Source organism: Vulpes vulpes, unplaced genomic scaffold (assembly GCF_048418805.1).
Source record: "Vulpes vulpes isolate BD-2025 unplaced genomic scaffold, VulVul3 u000000702, whole genome shotgun sequence".
Lineage (NCBI taxonomy): Eukaryota > Metazoa > Chordata > Mammalia > Carnivora > Canidae > Vulpes > Vulpes vulpes.
The window spans coordinates 386,705-405,703 of NW_027325804.1; the positions used below are offsets into that span (position 1 = coordinate 386,705).

At 39.2% G+C, this 18,999-nt stretch overlaps 1 long non-coding RNA gene across 1 annotated transcript; it reads left to right on the forward strand.

Moving 5' to 3' along the window:
- Window positions 1-5,742: 5,742 nt before the first annotated feature.
- LOC140597468 (uncharacterized) lies at window positions 5,743-9,530 on the forward strand. The gene is made up of 2 exons (XR_011999301.1): window positions 5,743-6,483; window positions 9,264-9,530. It is a non-coding gene; the product is annotated as an uncharacterized lncRNA (long non-coding RNA).
- Window positions 9,531-18,999: the final 9,469 nt, after the last annotated feature.

An 18,999-nucleotide genomic window follows, 5' to 3' on the forward strand; every position in this document is an offset into this window, starting at 1 on the left:
TAAGGCAAAATCCACTATTAGAAAGTAGAGCAAGGCTGAACAAAGAGCTTCCAGGGATCATTTTTGTGTGTGTGTCTTAGTTCTATGTGGTCTCCTCACAAGCAGGTTACTCACGCTTCTTCAAGTTCCATTGCACACACAGGAGCAGCTTAACAGAGGGTTACGTACCTGTTTACAGGAGAACAATTACAGTTTATTGTTGTATTTTCCTGTGTCAAAGTGAATTGGAACATTACTTTGGGGAACAAATTTCACATTTCACTAACTCATGTGAAAGCATGAGCAGATAAGAATGCTTTCCGGAAGATAAATTTTTGAAGGCAGAAAAAGGGAAATCTTGAAAAGCATATGGTGAAGTACACTATATGACAGCATAGGAGTATAAAAAGCCACTTAAAAAAGCAAAACCAGGAAAGTATCCTACTTAGAAATAACAAAGGAAATCTCTCTGTATAAAACAGAAATTGATGAGCTTGAGGATGAAGGTATTAAAAACAGTTTTCAAACATCTAAGGGAAGTAGTAGAACAGAGTCAAAATAAAGTGGTCTTTTTGGAAGGAAAAGAAACTTCTGGTTAAAATATATATAATGTTCTGCCTGAGGGAACCAGGAGTGGAGGAGACCAGGGAACACACACTATGAAGTGCTTGAGAATCAGACGGCTCAAGTAATGAAAATAAATAATCGTAATGATGTCACATACACAAACATGCATACATGATAACCTGCTTACGTGATATTTTACGTGAGTTGTTTGATGTTTTTAATAATTCTTCAGTCTAGTTATCTTAATTCCCATGTTGCAGGTGAAAACACTGAGTTTCAAAGAGATCTATCAAGATTTCCATGAAAAAATAGTTATTAATCTCCCTTATCATCACTTTTGCCTATGGACTCCTTATTTATGGAAGTGGATTCCTATATTTAGAATGAAATATAAAAGCTTGGGTTTTTATTTGGCATGTCTTTTTTTAACATTTCTTTCTAAAAATTCTTACTGTATTTTATGTAATTATTGGTCTGCATTTGAAGATAAATCAGGAAATAAAATTTGCTTTACCACCACTAGGTAGAAAAATACTGTGCTAGAAGGCAAAATCATTCACTAGAAGGGCTAACCAGAGAAATTATATCATAAAAATAAAAAATAATAATTAGAAGAGTATTAAGGGAAAAGTGGTAAAAACTGGAGTGAATTCAATTTATGATAATAGATGTTACTTTTTAACATGTTTGTTGGTGTAAAACATATAGGTATAATATACACAGAACTTCTTAACATAGAGGGAATTCCACCTTATAAATAGGCTTCGATTTTCCACCTTACACCATTCTGGCATTGTGTTAAACACTATGAGAGACATGGAGTGATAGAAGAATTTTGTATTCAGGAGTGAATAAAGGGGAGAGGCTGATATGCACAGATCAGGGAATATACTATAATTAACCCTGAACATTTACTTTTCATTAAATTATTCCATTAGCTTTGTATTCGTTCATTCACTCAACAAAGAATTTATATATTTATCTATATAATTATCTATAGCCACTAAGGAAACCAGTATGGACTTTCCATAATAAGTTAAAAATAGAACTATCATATGATCCAGCAATCCTACTTTGGGGTACATATCCAAAGGAAATGAAAATAGCATTATTTACAACAGGCAAGATATGGAAACAATATAAGTGTCACCTAATGGACAAATGGATTAAAAAAAGATGTGATATATATATATATATACATATATATATATATATAAACACATGATGAAATATTATTCTGCCATGAGAAAGAAGGAAATTCTGGCATTGAAGACAATATGGATCTTGAGGGCTTATGCTAACTGAAATAAGCCAGACAGAAAAAAACAAATACTGCATGATATTATGCATGTGTGAAATCTAAAAAGAAAACCAAACAAAAAATCCAAAACACAGAAACACAAAACTCATAGAAACAGAGAGTAGAAAAGCAGTTGCCAGAGATGGATCCATCTCTGGTAAGAGGGAAAAGAGGGAGAACTTAGTTAAAGGGTACAAACTTTCAGCTACAAGATAAAAGAAGTCTGAGGATCTAATGTGAAACATGGTAACTATAGACAACAACACTGTTACATAATTGAAAATTGCTAAGAGAGTAATGTCTTAAATTTAAATATTCTCACCAAAAACAAAACAAAACAAAACTATCGTACCTCAGGGATAAATTATTAACATTTTTGTGGGCTTCATTCCAGTTTTAATTTTGTATATATACATATGTGCATATGCACACGTGTGTATATCTTGTTATATATATATATATAATTTAAGGACCCTTTGTCATCTTATAGATCATGAACAGTTTCTTAATCATTTAATAGTCTTCTATAATGCCATTTTAATAGCTGTATATTTTTCCAGTACATGTGTGTATATGTGTACATGTGTACTATTAATTTAATAATTTCTCTGTGTTGGGTATTTACATCACTGTCAACATTTCACTACTATAAAAATGTTGTATTAAGCATACTTGAGGTGAACATGAACATACCTGTAAATTCTTCTTGTGAGGAGTCCCTAGAAGTCTAATTGTTACATATGATATTTTGCACAGTTTTCTGGTTTCTAATATACATTGGTATTTATATTCCTAAATCACACTACAGAAAAATTTGAACTTTTTTTTCAAACCAGCTGTTAAACATGAGTGTCAATTTCTTCACACTCTTGTGAACAATGGGCACAATTAAAACTGTTTTAAACAACAACAAAACAAAATTTAAAAACTAAGGGAGAGTTTGCCCATTTACACTTTTCAAACAAATTCCTACTGGCACATATATCTTTTTCTCTATATATAGTACATAAATCTCTATAGTGTATCTCTATTCTGTCTATAGTATATCTCTATTCTCTCTCTCTCTCTCTCTTTTAAATATTTTATTTATTTATTTATGAGAGACACACAGAGAGACAGAGAGACAGAGACACAGGCAGAGGGAGAAGCAGGCTCCAGGCAGGAAGCCTGACATCGACTCCCTCCCAGGTCACCAGGATCACACCCTGGGCTGAAGGAGGCGCTAAACCGCTGAGCCACCCAGGCTGCCCTCTATTTTTATCTTTTCTCTGTATATTTAATATGTATTCCTATATAACTATTCCTCATTGATGAACCACCTAAGCTCCTTACTCTGAAGTCCTAGGCATATATATAGGTTCCTGTGTTCCACATATTGGTTTCTGGGCTTTCAGTGACTCCGGGTCACCAAACTTTTCTACAATTGTCTGGTGAATTAAGTGGAAGGTATTTCATGAAAGAAAGGTGGGGGATGAAGATGAGAGTGGAAAGGAAGGCTGGTGGAAAAATCTTAGAAGGTGCAAAATTTGGAAGCCACAGGGTTTGTGGCTGCTAGGGAACCTTTTAGTGGAAAAAAAGGTTTATTTGGAGAATAAACCTCTGCAGAGAAGTGGTTCTGATGGAAGCAAAATTGCTAATTCACTCCTGAGCAGAACTCCCCAGACTCAGAGTTAACTAAAGAAAGAAAGAAAAAAAGTTCTACATCTGCTTGCATAAAATTATTTATAACTCAAAGTAGTGTTTGGAATTTCACCAAGAAAAAAATTATTATGGTTAGCGTGTACCCAATTTTCCAATACAAATAAACAGAAAGGGTTTGAGGTTATTAATCAATCATGTGTTGATACAGGTAAGTTTATGCTTATTGTTTTTTTTCCCTGACAAACATAAACTAAGTTACTCTGCAAAAAGAAAAATTGTGATTTGCTCTGAGTTTGCTTCTTGGAATGTGGATTACAGAGATATGTATTCTAATTATTCCCAGTGTAGGGATCTGAGGAAATTTACTGGACACTGGGAAGGAAAGCACCAGCATTGTAAGAAAATTGGAGAGTGATATTGTCGTTTCCAGAATTAACATGTCTTATTTCAAAACTGCCCCTAAATTTGTTGGTATGGGAAAAAAAAAGAGAGAGAGAGAGAGAGAGAAAACAGCATCTTTTCTGAGGTTCTAGATACCTGGTCCTGTCACTCAAAATACAGGTAATTATAATTATAATTTGAGAAAGTTAAATGACCTGGACTTCCTGGTAAGGCCTGTTTCTCTATCATTTGTAATAAGCATTCTATGGTAAGACGTCGTCCAATATTATATCAATGGATTTTTTTTTATCTATTCCTGCTATTTCAAACAGCAGTTCTAATTCTTAATGGTGTTACAGAGAAAACAAAAGTCCCTTCCCATAAACAAGAAATTTTCAACCTGATTTTTAAGCGGACTGCTAATTGGAATATAAAGCATATTAAAATATGATGGGGACTCCAAGTGCCAGGAAAGACCAAAAGGGGGGCAAACTATTGGCTTATACATCAAATCTCAGGATACATCTTCAGCAAAAATCAAGGTCTCTGTGTATTTATGTGTATTTATGTGTGGTTTGAACAAGAAGACATCATCCTAATTCAGAGCATAACTTTTTACTGAAGGAAAGTAATTTCTTTTTCAGTCATTAACCAAATAATAAATGATTTAAATAGGAGGTATTTAGATCCTGTTCACAGGTATGTATGTAGAGACTACCTATTTGAAAACAAGCCCTTTTTTGTGGGTTGAAAATCTTTTCAACCCACAAAAATAAGCCAATCTCAATATTCTAACTACTCTTTTGTCTTTTATGCTAGCTGTTTTGAGATATATTTCATTAAGGTGAGTATTTTTCTCAAACGGATAAAATGAGTGAATAATGTTGGAAAGCAAGGGCAAAAGTGGCAATTATTTGAAAAAATGGCCTGTAGGGTGAATTAAATAGTTATATATATATATAATAAAATGATCAATGATTTTTTGGAAAGAAAATTTTTCATTTTCTGATGTATGATTCTCTGTAATCTCTATTCCTAAAAAGACTACACCTATAAATGGGGCTTCTGTGCCAGCAGCCAAACACTTCAGATTTCTTTTTTTTTTTTTTTTAAACTACAGGTCACAATCTAGAGTGTAAGTGTGAATGTGTGTGTGTGTGTGTGTGTGTGTGTGTGTGTGTGTGTGTGTGTGAGAGAGAGAGAGAGAGATGACAGAGACAGAAACAGAGATAGAGAAAGAGATAGATAAAGAGAGAGAGAGAGAGAATGAGAGTGAGAAGGGGTGGAAGGAGAAAGAGAAAATATTTTGTTGCATTCCCCTATACAATGCAGTGCATCTTTGTTCTTTATTTGATTGCTATTTTATTTTCCTCCTCTCCAGTACCACATCGCTTTTTGTTTCTTTTTTTCCTCTGGGTATCTATATGTCGGCATATCTAACAACACTTCTTCACATTTGAAAGATGAGAAAATTATTAAATCCACAAGTCCTTATATCTCATATAGCATCTGGCTTATATGGTATCTAGCAAATGAACCTAAACACCTTTAAGAGCTTAATAGTCTCTTTTTCTCCTAAATTTTAAAATTATTTCACAGTAAAACATTTTGGTATTTGGGAATGCATTTTAAGCTTCCCATTGAAAATCACTGAATGTATATCCATCACCTCTGTATAACAAACTAAGCCAGAATGTTTTATAATTACTATTAAAATGGAAATCCCTAAGAACTAAAAATTTGAGATTTCCTTCTGTAAAACTGATTAATTAAAATTTTGATCCTGAGTTTTCCTGATTTAATTTTTTCATAAATAGACAAATAGATATTTATATGATCTGCCAACTTCAGCTTCAGTATCTAGGGGGAAAAAGTTGCCAGACTGGCATGTAATAATCATATTGGTCAATCTAGCTTGATTGCTTTCTTCCAGCAATGGGCAGTTGTAATTTCCTATCACATTTATAGTCATTATATTTGAGAAAGGGCAAAATAGGTTAATGAAATCATTATAATTTCATTCAAATGATATATATTTTTAAAGCTCAATTAAAGAAACAGATACCAGGGCACCACATTTTATTTTGCCTTATGGAGACCACTTTGCTGTAGTACCTGTAAAAGATACTGAAAAAAACACATTTACCAGTGCTGAAATGACTGTGAAGTCATTATCATTACTAAACATATCCATAAAGTAAATTTATTGTGAAAAGGGATGATGGGTTTTTTTTTTGAAATTCATTTGTTTTCATCTATTCAATGCATGTTTTATCAAATTCTGCTCCTTTTAAGATGGCATAACTGGTTTTAAAAGATTACTCAGAAGTTAGACTAAGCCGGAATTTAACATCATTGCTTATTATTTGTTTGATTTTAAGCAAGGTAATAAGTTTCTTTAATGATAAGTTTCTTTGTAAGATGGACATATTGATGTTACTATCCTCATTGTAATAAGGGAAAGAAATAAATATAAAATTACAGCGACTGATATACAAGATGTTAATAAATTTTATTATCATTTTTATTGTTATTATTATGTTGCAGCCTTTAGAGCTGTGGAACATGAAGAGTTGAATAGTATATTCCCTTCCCCTCAGCTTACTGGTGTCCAGGTAAGAAAGCAAAGAGATAATATTAATATGGTAATATTGTGTCAAGATATGACCTAAACACACTTTATCTAAATTAACTCACTTATATTGTCAATGATTGTATGAGGTGAAAATTGTGGGTGTCCCCATTGTACAGACAAAGAAATAGTATCTCCAAGTTATACAGCTAGTTAAAGCTGAGTTGGGGGGCAACTGAGTGGCTAGGGGTGCCTGAGTGGCTCAGTTGGTTAAGCGTCTGCCTTCAGCCCAGGTCGTGATCTCAGGGTCTTGGGATGGAACCCTGCATTAGTCTCCTTGTTCAGCAGGGAGTCTGCTTCTCCCTCTCTCTCTCCTTCTGCCTCTGCCTACCACTCCTCCTGCTTGTGCTCTCTCTCTCTCTCTCTCTGTCAAATAATTAAATAAATAAATAAATAAATAAATAAAGTCTTTAAAAAATGCTGAGTTGGTATATGAATCTAGGCAGTCTGGATTCAGAGTCATTGTCTTTGTGTTTGTTTAATCCTTAACATTATAACTGTATGCTTCCTAATTCATACTACCTATGAACCCTTGATTCTTTGGATTAGAACAATACCTAGAAAAATCTGAGATACTTCAGAATCTTTCTATCAGTACTCTATTCATGGCCATGAAATCTCAGGTAATAACCATAATTTCTTCCCATAAATGAAAGAGAAATGGCTGTCCCCAACCACATTCAGTGTTTTTCTTCTAGTTATAACTCAGCCATCAGGATATCGGTCTCTGCACACAAAATAACCCAAATTTCCAGAGTGATAAGGAATTTCTCCATATTTTACAATTATTCTAACATCCCTTCCCCAAGATAAGCAAAATCCATAAGGGCATTCGGCCATGACCTTTCCCCCAAACACTACTGCTCCTTCTGGCACAAATAATCCATGTTCTTCACCCAAGTCATTTATTGCACATTTGCTCTGGACCCAGCAGCAGGAAGATAATGAGAGAAATTCAACGCTACTATCCCCACCTCCTGGAAGCTTACAACCTTTTTAAACAAATATGCAACCATAATGTATGACCTCATTATGGCATCATGAAAAAAGAATAATATCTATGTCCAAAACAAACTTGCATATATGTAAAATGGCACTTGGTTATAAATATAGTGCATTCTGCTTATTTTAGAATTATTTTCTGCCCTCACTCAATGATAAAGAATCCAGACATTTTTCATTTCCATAGTGGGGCAGGGGAGGCATAATTCCTATTTCATCCTTATAGAGAGAATGTATTTTCTGGGGAATTCCAGGTTTATGGGAGTATATTTTGACTTTAAAAGAAAATTGTTTCTCTCTTGGCAACACTTTAGACACCAAATATGTAGATTTTCCACACCAAGAAATTCTCCAATTTTCTGCAGATACCAATTACATGTCCTACAATTTATTTTAATTCCGTTACTAACTACCCAGGATCAGTATGCAGACCCTAATGATTAAAGCTTCAGACTGTCCCACCTCAAACACCAATCACAAGTAGTGGGTCCCCAGGTTACCCACATTTTTGCTGGAATTGGCTACAATCAGAGATTCTTTTTTAAAAATAATTTATTTATTTATTTGTTTGTTTGTTTGTTTTAGAGAGAGCACACATACGCACAGGTGGGTGTAGAGGGAGAGGATCTTTAAGCAGATTCCCAGTGAGCACACAGCCTGACATGGGGACTACATCTCACAACCATGAGATCATGATCTGAGCCAAAACCAAGAGTTGGTCACTTAACCCACTGAGCCACTCAGGAGCCTCTACAAATCAGGAATTCTTATCCCTCCTCAGGTCTGATAGTTTACCATAATGGCTCACAGAGCTCAGATAAACACTTAATTTACTATTACCGGTTTATTATAAAATATACTATAAAGGATAAAAATGAATAGCAAAGAAGTGTATAGGGGGAGCTCCAGAAGACTCCCAAGATGAGGAGCTTTTTCCCTATAGAACTGGGGTGCACCACCCTCCCAGCATGTGGATGTGTTCAATAACTTTGAAGGCTCTCTGAATCCCATAGCTTAGGGATTTTTATGGAGGCTTCATTGCATGGGCATGATTAATCATTAACTCAGTCTCCATTCCCTTTCCCCTCCCCAGAGGATGTGAGGATAGGGATGAGAGTTTGATGCTTCTAACCATCACTTCATCTTTATGGTGACCAGCCCACATCCTGAAACTATCCAGGAATCCACCAAGAGTTCCCACACTAGAACAAAAGATACTTTATCACATAGGAAAGATCAAGGGATTTAGGAGGACTGTGTAAGGTATTCCTATCACCCCATTACTCAGAAAATTACAAGGATTTCAGGAAGTCTGTGTCAGGAACTAGGGACAGACACTACATATATATTTCCTATTATATCGCAGCCTCTTCACCATGGTTAGATGCAGTAACCATAAAGGAACCCTGCTCAGCTCTAACTTCAGAAGAACTTGCTGGAAGATTTCGTTTATTTGATAACCTCCAGCAGCCATACCTTCAGCTAAGTCATTACATTCATAGGAGACTGTGGTTTTTACTGGCTCTCTTAGCTGTTGATGGAGCACAAGGAAAGAGGAGAGTAATTTTGGTTGATGCAGGACCCTTCTAACAGTAAATCTTTGCTTGGAGCTTTTTGTAGGGTTGATCAAGACTTTCTGAGAACTATACTTCATCCTAAGTCTCTTCCCCATCCAATCATTGTCTTTCTTTTTCTTTCAAAAATCATTGTTTAAAGCTCCTTCTCCCTATCCTTACTCTCTCCCCTATTTATCTTTCACAGTTGGTTATGTTATCCTCGTGTCTATTTCCACGAGGATCCAAACTGTCAGCAGGTCTTCCATTTTATTTGTGTCCTATAAGAAACATGAAATGAAGTCTGCAAACCAAAGTGAAAGCTCTCTCAGTTGAACAAAAGAATAGCTTCAGGGATCACCTACATCATTGGCTTCCCATTTTCATGTAAGTTTTGACATAAGTACTGTGTACTTACCTGTGGTATCAAGAATGCACTTAATATTGAATTACAATTAAATATGCTACCCATTAACTTCAGTTTTTACTGTGATTTTGTTCATGTATTTTGAGCAGAAATGTGGTGGAGGCTTAATCTACTTTCTTCTCTGATAATTTATAACTACATGCTAGCTCTCACAACTGAATGGAATTAAAAATAACATTACCAGATGATTAAAGGGAAACAAACAAAAATTGCAACTATTTTAAAGTGGTGGTTCTGGACTTTTTGTTTGTTTGTTTTTTGTTTGTCTGAACCTAGACTTCTGATAAGGGCAAAAAACAATCCTTTTTAAAATAATCTTTTCCAAAGATCAAATAATTTTCAAGGATGAAAATGAACAAATTCATAAATCAGAAAAAAACACAAGCAAACCGGGATGCCTGGGTAGCTCAGTGGTTAAGCGCCTGCCTTCGGCTCAGGGCATGATCCTGGAGTCCAGGGATGGAGTCCCACATCAGGCTCTCTGCAGGGAGCCTGCTTCTCCCTTTGTGTCACGCACGTTGGGGGCGACAACTGTCCAGGGATGAGAGTAAGGGAATGAGGAAAAGAAAAGAGACATAAACAGAGTGGGAGCAGGGGGACATATGGCCGGATTCAGCCACAATGCCAACTTTATTTGTATTATTCACTCTTTTATAAAGCAGGGTTGTTTAACAAGCAGGATATTTTAAGCTTAGTTCTCCAGACATGTCCTTTCACAGTAGACAGCAACAGTATGCGTCCTTGAGCCACAAGCCTTCAACAACAAGGGTGAGACAGGTGGGCCGGGGTTGGAAGAGTCAACAGAGAGCCATTGCTCGATCCATTAACCCCTTCCTGGCACGCAGCTCAGGTGGGCCGTGGTTGGAAGAGTCAACTGAGAGCCATTGCTCGATCCATTAACCCCTTCCTGGCACGCGGCTCCCAACATCTCCCCCTATTGTTTTTAATTTGAGATCTTGAAAATAGAGATTTTTAAGGGCTTTGTGCTGGAAACTTAAAGGACGCATATAAGCATATCTCAATAGTTAAAGCAATTACTAAGGTTGTAGCGACAGCAATTATAATCCAAATGCCAGGGGAATTAAATTCAAACCATTGCAAGGGGTTAATACCTCGGATACCTTTTAAAAATTTATCTGCCAATTCAGCAGGGTTCTCAGTAGAGAGATGAGCATTGTTAAGTGCAGCCACTTGCTGTTCCAGGCTTAGCAAATCTAAGCTTAAATCTGAATTGTTCCAAATCCCCTTTAAATGTTGCTGCACTTGCTCCCATGTATGTTCTGTCTCATTATAAGGTAATGCGGTGACGCAAATATGCTGAAAGCCTGCATGACATTGCAATGATAACTGAGCTCAGAGCCGAGCATATTGCCCTCCCAGGTACTCCACAGCTTCTTCCAACCCCTGCAAACGAGCAACAATTTTTTTGATCAATAGTCCCTTGTGTGGCAAGAGCCACAGATACATTATGGGCCAAGGAATTAACATGTTGAGCGGTGTGGATGGTTTGGCTGAGTGCCACAGAAGAATCAGTGGCAGAGGCTATCAAAGACACAAAAGCAACTATTCCTGTCACCAATAGACCCAAAAATCTTTTTGTTCTTACCACCATATCAGTGAGTTGTTTAGCAAAGGAATACCCATAACTAGTATACCACGGACCAGTAATATTAACAGGGAGCATGACATACGGGGGTTGCTGTACTAACATAACTGTAACAGAGCGAGCATCTCCAGGGGGCAGATGAACAGGCAAACAATTAGTCAATACACAGTTTTGGCAACTAGCCTGGTAATTGTCCTGAGAGGCTTGAAGCTTATCAATTTTGCCTCTCCCCACCACCAACAGGAAGGGACGCGGTACACAAGCCTGAATATACAGATCAACATGAGGGGGGTAAATAGGTCCAGTAGTAGAGTTTGTTTTAAGGGGACGGAGAGCTGCAGCCAGCTTCCAAAGGTCCGAATGTATCATGCATGGTGTTGAAAGCGTGCTGGGAGGCACGTATCCATAATGTTCATAGACAGCACGGAGTTCTGGAGATCTTACTCTGACTTGCATTTCTTGCCAGGCTGCAGATTTTGATTTTGACCAGTCCGTTATATGCAAAGAGGGTGTCATTACTGGGTGCAAAGTCTCAGGGTCTGATGATTTCCAATTTGGCACTGTAGGGCAGTCAGGATAGTCCCAAGGGCTCATTCCAGGAGGAGAATCTCGAAGGTTAGAAGTAGCCCCCCGTGCAAAGAATGGTTCATTAAGCGCCCAATAATCAACCATTTCCTCCTCCCTTCGATCTCCATTATGTCTTTCGTCATCCCAATACTGACGCTTGACGGTGCGAGTCACCTGCTTAGTAAAGACACCCATAGGAGGGGGACTGACCGTTTTCAGCGGCCTGGAAACAAATTGGAACCTGATCTGCCAACCCAGTCCAGTTGATGGGTCTTGCGACAGCCTCAATGGAATATGCCTCCAGCCTGCCAGCGCATCTGTTAGATTAGTACGTACATGAGGCGTAGGATTATCCCAAGTAACGGGCGGTACAAAAGGAGGGTCCACCATAAAAGCCCAATAAGAGGACGCCTCGGCTGTTTCAGTAGAGGCGGAGATGCCTGCTAAAAGAGCCAAAAACAGGTTAGTAGGAGTAAGGGGGGCCTGGGCTTTACGTACGGTTTGTTTGGCTTTGCCAACCACCTTTTTTATTTGTCCCCGAGTAGGCAATGGGGCTCTCCTCCCCCTTCTCCTCCGGGGTTTCACCATCTGGTCCTGTTGAGGAGCTCGTGGTCGAAGGGAGAGGCGGGCCATTTTCTTTGGTAAATCGGACGCACGGCAACGGCAGCCACCGCGGCGTTTCCTCCTTCTGTGGGAAAATACAAGCAAACCCCTGTCCTCGCCAGAGGACTGGATCTGGGCCAGACCACTGTCCCGTCAGTGGATCCTTCCATCGTGCATAAAGGAAGGGCTCTGGTTCTGGAGCCCAAAACCTCTCAGCAGCAGTTTTACCTACTGCATCAACATTCAAAAAATTTAAAACATATAAAGTTAATGCCAAATGCATATGTGGTGAATACTTAGTCTTTCCCTTAAGTATCTCCCCCTCTTTTAATTTATGTAAATAAGTTTTCAGGGTGGAATGACTTCTTTCAACAATGGCCTGACCCTGTGAATTATATGGAATACCAGTGGAATGTGAAATGCCGAAAGTTAGGCAAAATTGCTGAAAAGAAGACGAGGTATAAGCAGATCCATTGTCTGTTTTAATAGCCTTGGGGAGGCCTAGTTGGGAGAATGCAGCAAATAGATGATTTTGTACATCAGTAAAGGCTTCTCCACTATGGGCAGAGGCAAAAATATATCCTGAAAAGGTATCAACAGAAACATGGATATATTTCAATTTACCAAATGGAGGATATAATGTAACGTCCATTTGCCATAGATGATTAGGTAAGAGGCCTCAGGGATTAACAGTAAATGAAGGGAGATTGAGGGTTTCAGGGCAAGTCTGACATTCTTTTACTATTTGTCGGGCCGATTCGCGTGAAATCTTAAATTGTCTTCGAAGAGCTGCTGAATTTTGGTGAAATTTGCTTTCCTTAGCAGCATCAAAAGAAGAAAGAAAATTAATATGCGTGATTTCATCAGCAATTGCATTTCCATAGGATAATGGGCCAGGCAGACCTGAATGAGCTCGAATATGAGAAATGTAAATCAGATTATGTCTTTTAAGAAGACTGTGTTGAATAGACGAGAAGAGGATATATAACTCTTCATCATTACAACATAAAAAGGCGGAGGGAAGTAAGGGCACAGCTTGAGCAACATATAGACTGTCTGTGAAAATATTTAACGGCTCAGGATATTTTTGTAAAGCAATAGCAACAGCTTTTAATTCTGCTCTTTGCACTGATTTAGTTGAGTAATGATAATTTTTTATATGTTTTTCATTATTAGAGACATAATAAATTGCAATATTGCCAGATTTGTTGGCGTCCACAAAAATGTTTGCAGCTTCCTTAATTGGGGAGTGAGAAAGGGAAACTTGTGGGATTGTTGAAACCTTATTTAGAAACTGCAGAAGTTTATCTGCCGGCAAATGGAATTTAACTTGGCCCAGGTATGAGGCGAGGGCAATTTGCCAATCAAGGTCAAACTGTTGTAAATTTTCAAACTTCTCTTTAGTTAACATAGCACAGATTAAAAAATCAGGCTCCTTGCCTAGGAGTTGTAGGGAACGCGTCCTTCCCCGAATGATGAGTTGAGCCAGCATCCTAGGAAGAGAATGAATAACATTCAGAGAATGTAATGGGAGATGTATCCATTCTAAAGGGCCATGAGGTTGCCAAAGGACAGCCAAAGGCATGATGGCAGGGTTCAATAAAATTAAGTATAGTGAATCCACCAAAGAAACTCTTGTAACCTGAGCTTCTGAGAGTTTATTATTGACCAATTCTAATGTTTGTTTGGCGCCCTCCGTCAACATTCTAGGAGAGGCTGGATTAGAGTCTCCTTTTAGTATATCAAAGAGGGGGTGTAACTGTTCCGCAGTTAAAGTTAACGTTGAACGTATCCAGTTGATATCTCCTAATAACTTTTGATAATCATTTAATGTTTTAAGAGGGGCAGTGCGTATTTGAATTTTTTGTGGCTTAATAGTTTTTTGTTCAATAATATATCCAAGATATTCATAAGGTTCAGCTCTCTGAACCTTTTCAGGGGCCACTATCAAATTAAATTTTTGAAGGCAAGACTGCAATCTCTCGAATGCTCTTAAGAGAGTCCCTTCCTCATCAGCGGCTAGTAAAATGTCATCCATATAATGAATACAATATACAGATGGGAAAGCAAGTCTAAAGGGGGTCAAAGCTCTGCCTACGAATTCCTTACATAGGGTAGGACTATTGGCCATGCCCTGAGGCAAAACCTTCCAATGATACCTGGCATAAGGGGCTTGTAGGTCAGTAGTAGGAATTGAAAAGGCGAATTTTTCACAATCATCAGGAGATAGAGGGATGGTGAAAAAACAGTCTTTTAAATCTAAGATAAGTAATTGATAGTTCAAAGGAATGGCTGAAGGAGCAGGCAGCCCGGGTTGAAGAGCTCCCATGGGCTTCATAACGGCATTAACCACTCGGAGATCTTGCAATAATCTCCATTTTCCTGATTTCTTTTTAATGACAAAGATAGGAGTATTCCAAGGACTGTTGGAAGGAACAAGATGCCCCAACTGCACCTGTTCCTGAACCAGCTTTCTAGCAGCCTCTTGTTTATGATCAGATAAGGGCCACTGGTCCAACCACACAGGGACATTGGTTAACCATTCAAGAGGCATAGTGTGGGGGGTTGTCAGTGGCCCTGGAGAAAACCCAAACCTAATTTATCAGGATTTCCCTCAAGTTCGACGGGTTGTACAATCCCTTGTAAGTCTTTCCTGAGTCCGTTTCCTGGAACATAACCCATTTGAGCCATCATAAAAGAAACAGCTTCCTGTTGTTTAGAAACAGGAAGTTTTTTGTTTCAAGGACTAAGCCCATTTCTGTAAGTACATCTCTTCCCCACAGATTAAGATCAATAGGAAGAACGAAGGGACAAAATCTTCCAGAGTGTCCATCCTCAGTCTCCCAGTAAAGCTGATTGGAGCTAATCCTAGGGGTATTTATAATACCCACTCCCTTAACTGGAGTGGAGGTCTCTTGTGTGGGCCAGGCATTAAGCCATTGATTTTGAGATATGACGGACATATCTGCTCCAGTGTCTACCAATCCTTTAAAAATTTTTCCATTCACCTTAAGGCAGAGATAAGGCTTATCTGCAGATATTAACTGCATCCAATGTACATCAGTAGATCCAAAGCCCTGGCTGCCTCTTTGAGGTTTTATTACTTTATTTTCAGTTTTAAACCTAGGTATTAATATTGGCTGGGCAATAGGAACCTTGGGTTCCAATGTGAGAGTCCCTTGGGAGAGACTAGCAAGAATTTTTAGCTCTCCCGTGTAGTCGTCATCAATCACCCCAGGATATACAGTAAGCTCTTTTAAAGTCCAACTGGATCTACTTAAAATTAATCCCCAAGTTCCTTTAGGAAGAGGTCCCTATATTCCAGTAGGTATGGGTTTAGGGGGCTGCCCGCCTTCCAAATATATAGGAAGCAGGAGCTAAATCTAGCCTTCCAAATATATAGGAAGCAGGAGCTAAATCTAGCCCTGCACTGAAGGGGGTACCTCGGTATAATTTGTCGATCCCTGGGAGATCAGCTGTGTTGGCTCTAATTAGTTCAAGGGATCCTGTACTGGGGTCAGCATGGCTATTGTTTGTCGGGGCTGCGACAAGCCCCGACCTCGGTTTCCCGAAAGGGGGTTTCCGAACCGATCTGTCTTGGAACGGCATTCATTAGCCCAATGAAACCCCCGCTGACATCTGGGACAGAGAGATAAAGGTTTGTCAACTTGCTGCGGACTCACAGAATTCCCAAAACCGGCCTTCAATTGCGGGCATTGACTCTTAAAATGACCTGGTTTTCCACAATTAAAACAGATCTGTGCTCCCGTGAAAATTTTTTGCCCACGTCTGCCACCTCTAGTTCCCTGTTTTAGCATCTGCTGTTGCATCTGTTGTGGGGAAATTCCCCTTAAAGCAGCAGCCAGTGTCAAGCCTTGCACATACGAAGGGCCTATCTCTGCACAAAGACGGACATAATCTTCAAGAGTTCCAGTTTTTCTCCATGGCTGAATTGCAGCCTGGCATGCACTGTTAGCATTTTCATAAGCTAATTGTTTTACTATAATAGTGCCGGCTTCCACATCAGTAACTATCCGCCCCACTGCCTGCAGAAGACGGGCTACAAAGTCTGAGCACTTCTCATCGGGCCCTTGTCGTATTTTGGACAATTCCTCTGTTCTGGCCCCAGAAGTAGGCAGCTTCCTTCAAGATCTAATAGCAGCCTCATTGATTTGAGTATAAGCCACATCAGCGTAATTTAATTGCTGACCTACATCATGGTAAGCGCCTGTCCCTGCAAGCATTTCATAGGAGACAGGAATTCCAGTTCTCCTATTGTATTTAGCAAGATCATTACATCCGTCATGATAATCAGATTTCCAAATCAAATAATCCCCCCCAGAAAGGCATGCTTTTGCTACAACATGCCAATCTCCAGGGCACAGGGCCTCTCGACTCAAATTGTCCAGCATGGACAAAGTGAAAGGGGCAGTGGGCCCATACTGGGCACATGCAGTTTTTAATTCTTTCAACACTTTAAAGTTTAGAGCTGAATACATGCGCCGACTGGCATCATCTAAAGAGACGGGAAAAGCAGTGGTGTCCTCTCCGCGCCTTTCGGCCTCATTCACTGCCCTTTGTAAGGGGGTCACACCTTTAATATCAAACCCTCCGGCTGATTGTTGGTTAGTCATTATGGGGAAAGTCTGCCGGGGGACAGCAGGTGCTCCTTCCCAGATCTCATCTCTGCGGTTGGATTTTGTAAGATATAAAGGCAAGGGACTAGTAGCTTGATCCCTATACCCGGGGACTGGCCCTTTTTTCTGTCCTTTATCAGAAAATTTTGTCATCTGCATGTATCCTTTCAGAGGACTTTCATTATCACTGTCCAAATATACATCGTCGTCCCCGGATTCATCTCCTCCCGATCTCAACAAAGGGGGTCCCCTAAGGCCTGCCTTATGAGACCCATAAGTTTTTGTTGGATCGGATATAGGCGGTGGGGCAGGGGGGATGACCCCAGGAGGCTCAGGAATAACTTCCCAGGAGTGATCCCCAGCTGGAGTGGGGGGAGAGCCAGGAGAAAAAGAGGATGATAAGGCCATTTGCCTCATAACTGCCGAGGGAGGCTGAATTCCCTGAGTCACCCTCAAACTTACTTTCAAATTGATCATTTTTGTTCTCAGTTTCAGATTTCAAGGAAATAATCTCAATCTTATGCAAAGGGTCAATGACTTGTCGCAACTGCTCAAACAATCTCATAGTCCCGGCTGGGACTGCTGTCTCGCCTCTAAGGGAAATTTGATTTTTCAGTTCCTGTCCAATTCTTCTCCAATGTTCTAAATCTAAGGACCCTTCAGTCGGAAACCACGGGCATAAATCCCTGACAGTTTTGAAAAAGCTTTTCAAGGCCTTATTAGGTACCTTGAACCCTCCTTCTCGGAGAAGGGTTTGTAATCCAGCTATAAATAAAACCTGATTTGCTGATTGCTCTTGTCCCATGATTTTAATCCCGCCGTCCCAGGACACCGCCTGGTTCCCTTACCTGAATAATTCAATTCCGGAACCTTCTCATGTGCTTTATGCTCAAGTCCCTGTTCGGGCGCCACTTGTCGCGCGCGCTGGGGGTGACAACCGTCCAGGGATGAGGGTAAGGGAATGAGGAAAAGAAAAGAGACATAAACAGAGTGGGAGCAGGAGGGACATATGGCCGGATTCAGCCACAATGCCAACTTTATTTGTATTATTCACTCTTTTATAAAGCAGCGTTGTTTAACAAGCAGGATATTTTAAGCTTAGTTCTCCAGACATGTCCTTTCACGGTAGACAGCAACAGTACGTGCCCTTGAATAGATAGCTATAGTATGCGTCCTTGAGCCACAAGCCTTCAACAACAAGGGTGAGACAGGTGGGCCGGGGTTGGAAGAGTCAACAGAGAGCCATTGTTCGATCCTTTAACCGCTTCCTGGCACGCGGCTCCCAACATATGTTGCCTTGCCAATTTATCACAAACTAAAGTGGTTTAAAACAATTAAATTTTATTATCTTATGGTTCGAGAGGTCAGAAGCTCAACATCAGTCTCACTGGGCTAAAGTCAAGGTGTTACTAGGACTCGTTCCTTCTGGAGGCTCTACAAGAGAATCTGTTTCCTTGGCTTTGTTAGTCTTAGAGGCTATACGTTTTTTCTTGAAATGTGGTCCCCTTCTCTATTTTCAAATACCATATGATTTCACTCATGTGGAATTTAAGAAACAAAAGAGATGAACATAGGGAACGGGAAGGAAAAATAAAATAAGATAAAAACAGAGAGGAAGGCAAACTATGAGATGCCTAACTATAGGAAACAAACTGAGAGATACAGAAGGAGAGGTATATGGGGAATGGGGTAACTAGGTGATGGGCATTAAGGAGGGCATGTGATGCAATGAGCACAAGATGTTATAAGCAATTGATGAATCACTAAATTCTACCTCTGAAACTAATAATACACCATATGTTAAATAAATTGAATTTAATTTTTAAAAAGTGCAGTGACATTATATTTCCTTCACTGACAATTTCTTTTGTTACATTGCCATCTTTTATTTGACTTTCCTGCATCTCTCTTATAAGGACCCTTGTAATTACATTGGGTACACAGGATAATCAGGATAATCTCAAGATCCTTAAATTAGTTACATCTATAAGGCCCCTTTTGCCAGGTAAGGTAACATATTCACAATTTCTGGGGATTAGGACATATGCATCTTTGGGGAGGATATTATTCAGCCCCTCATAGGCCAGGTGATGATTATTTTTAG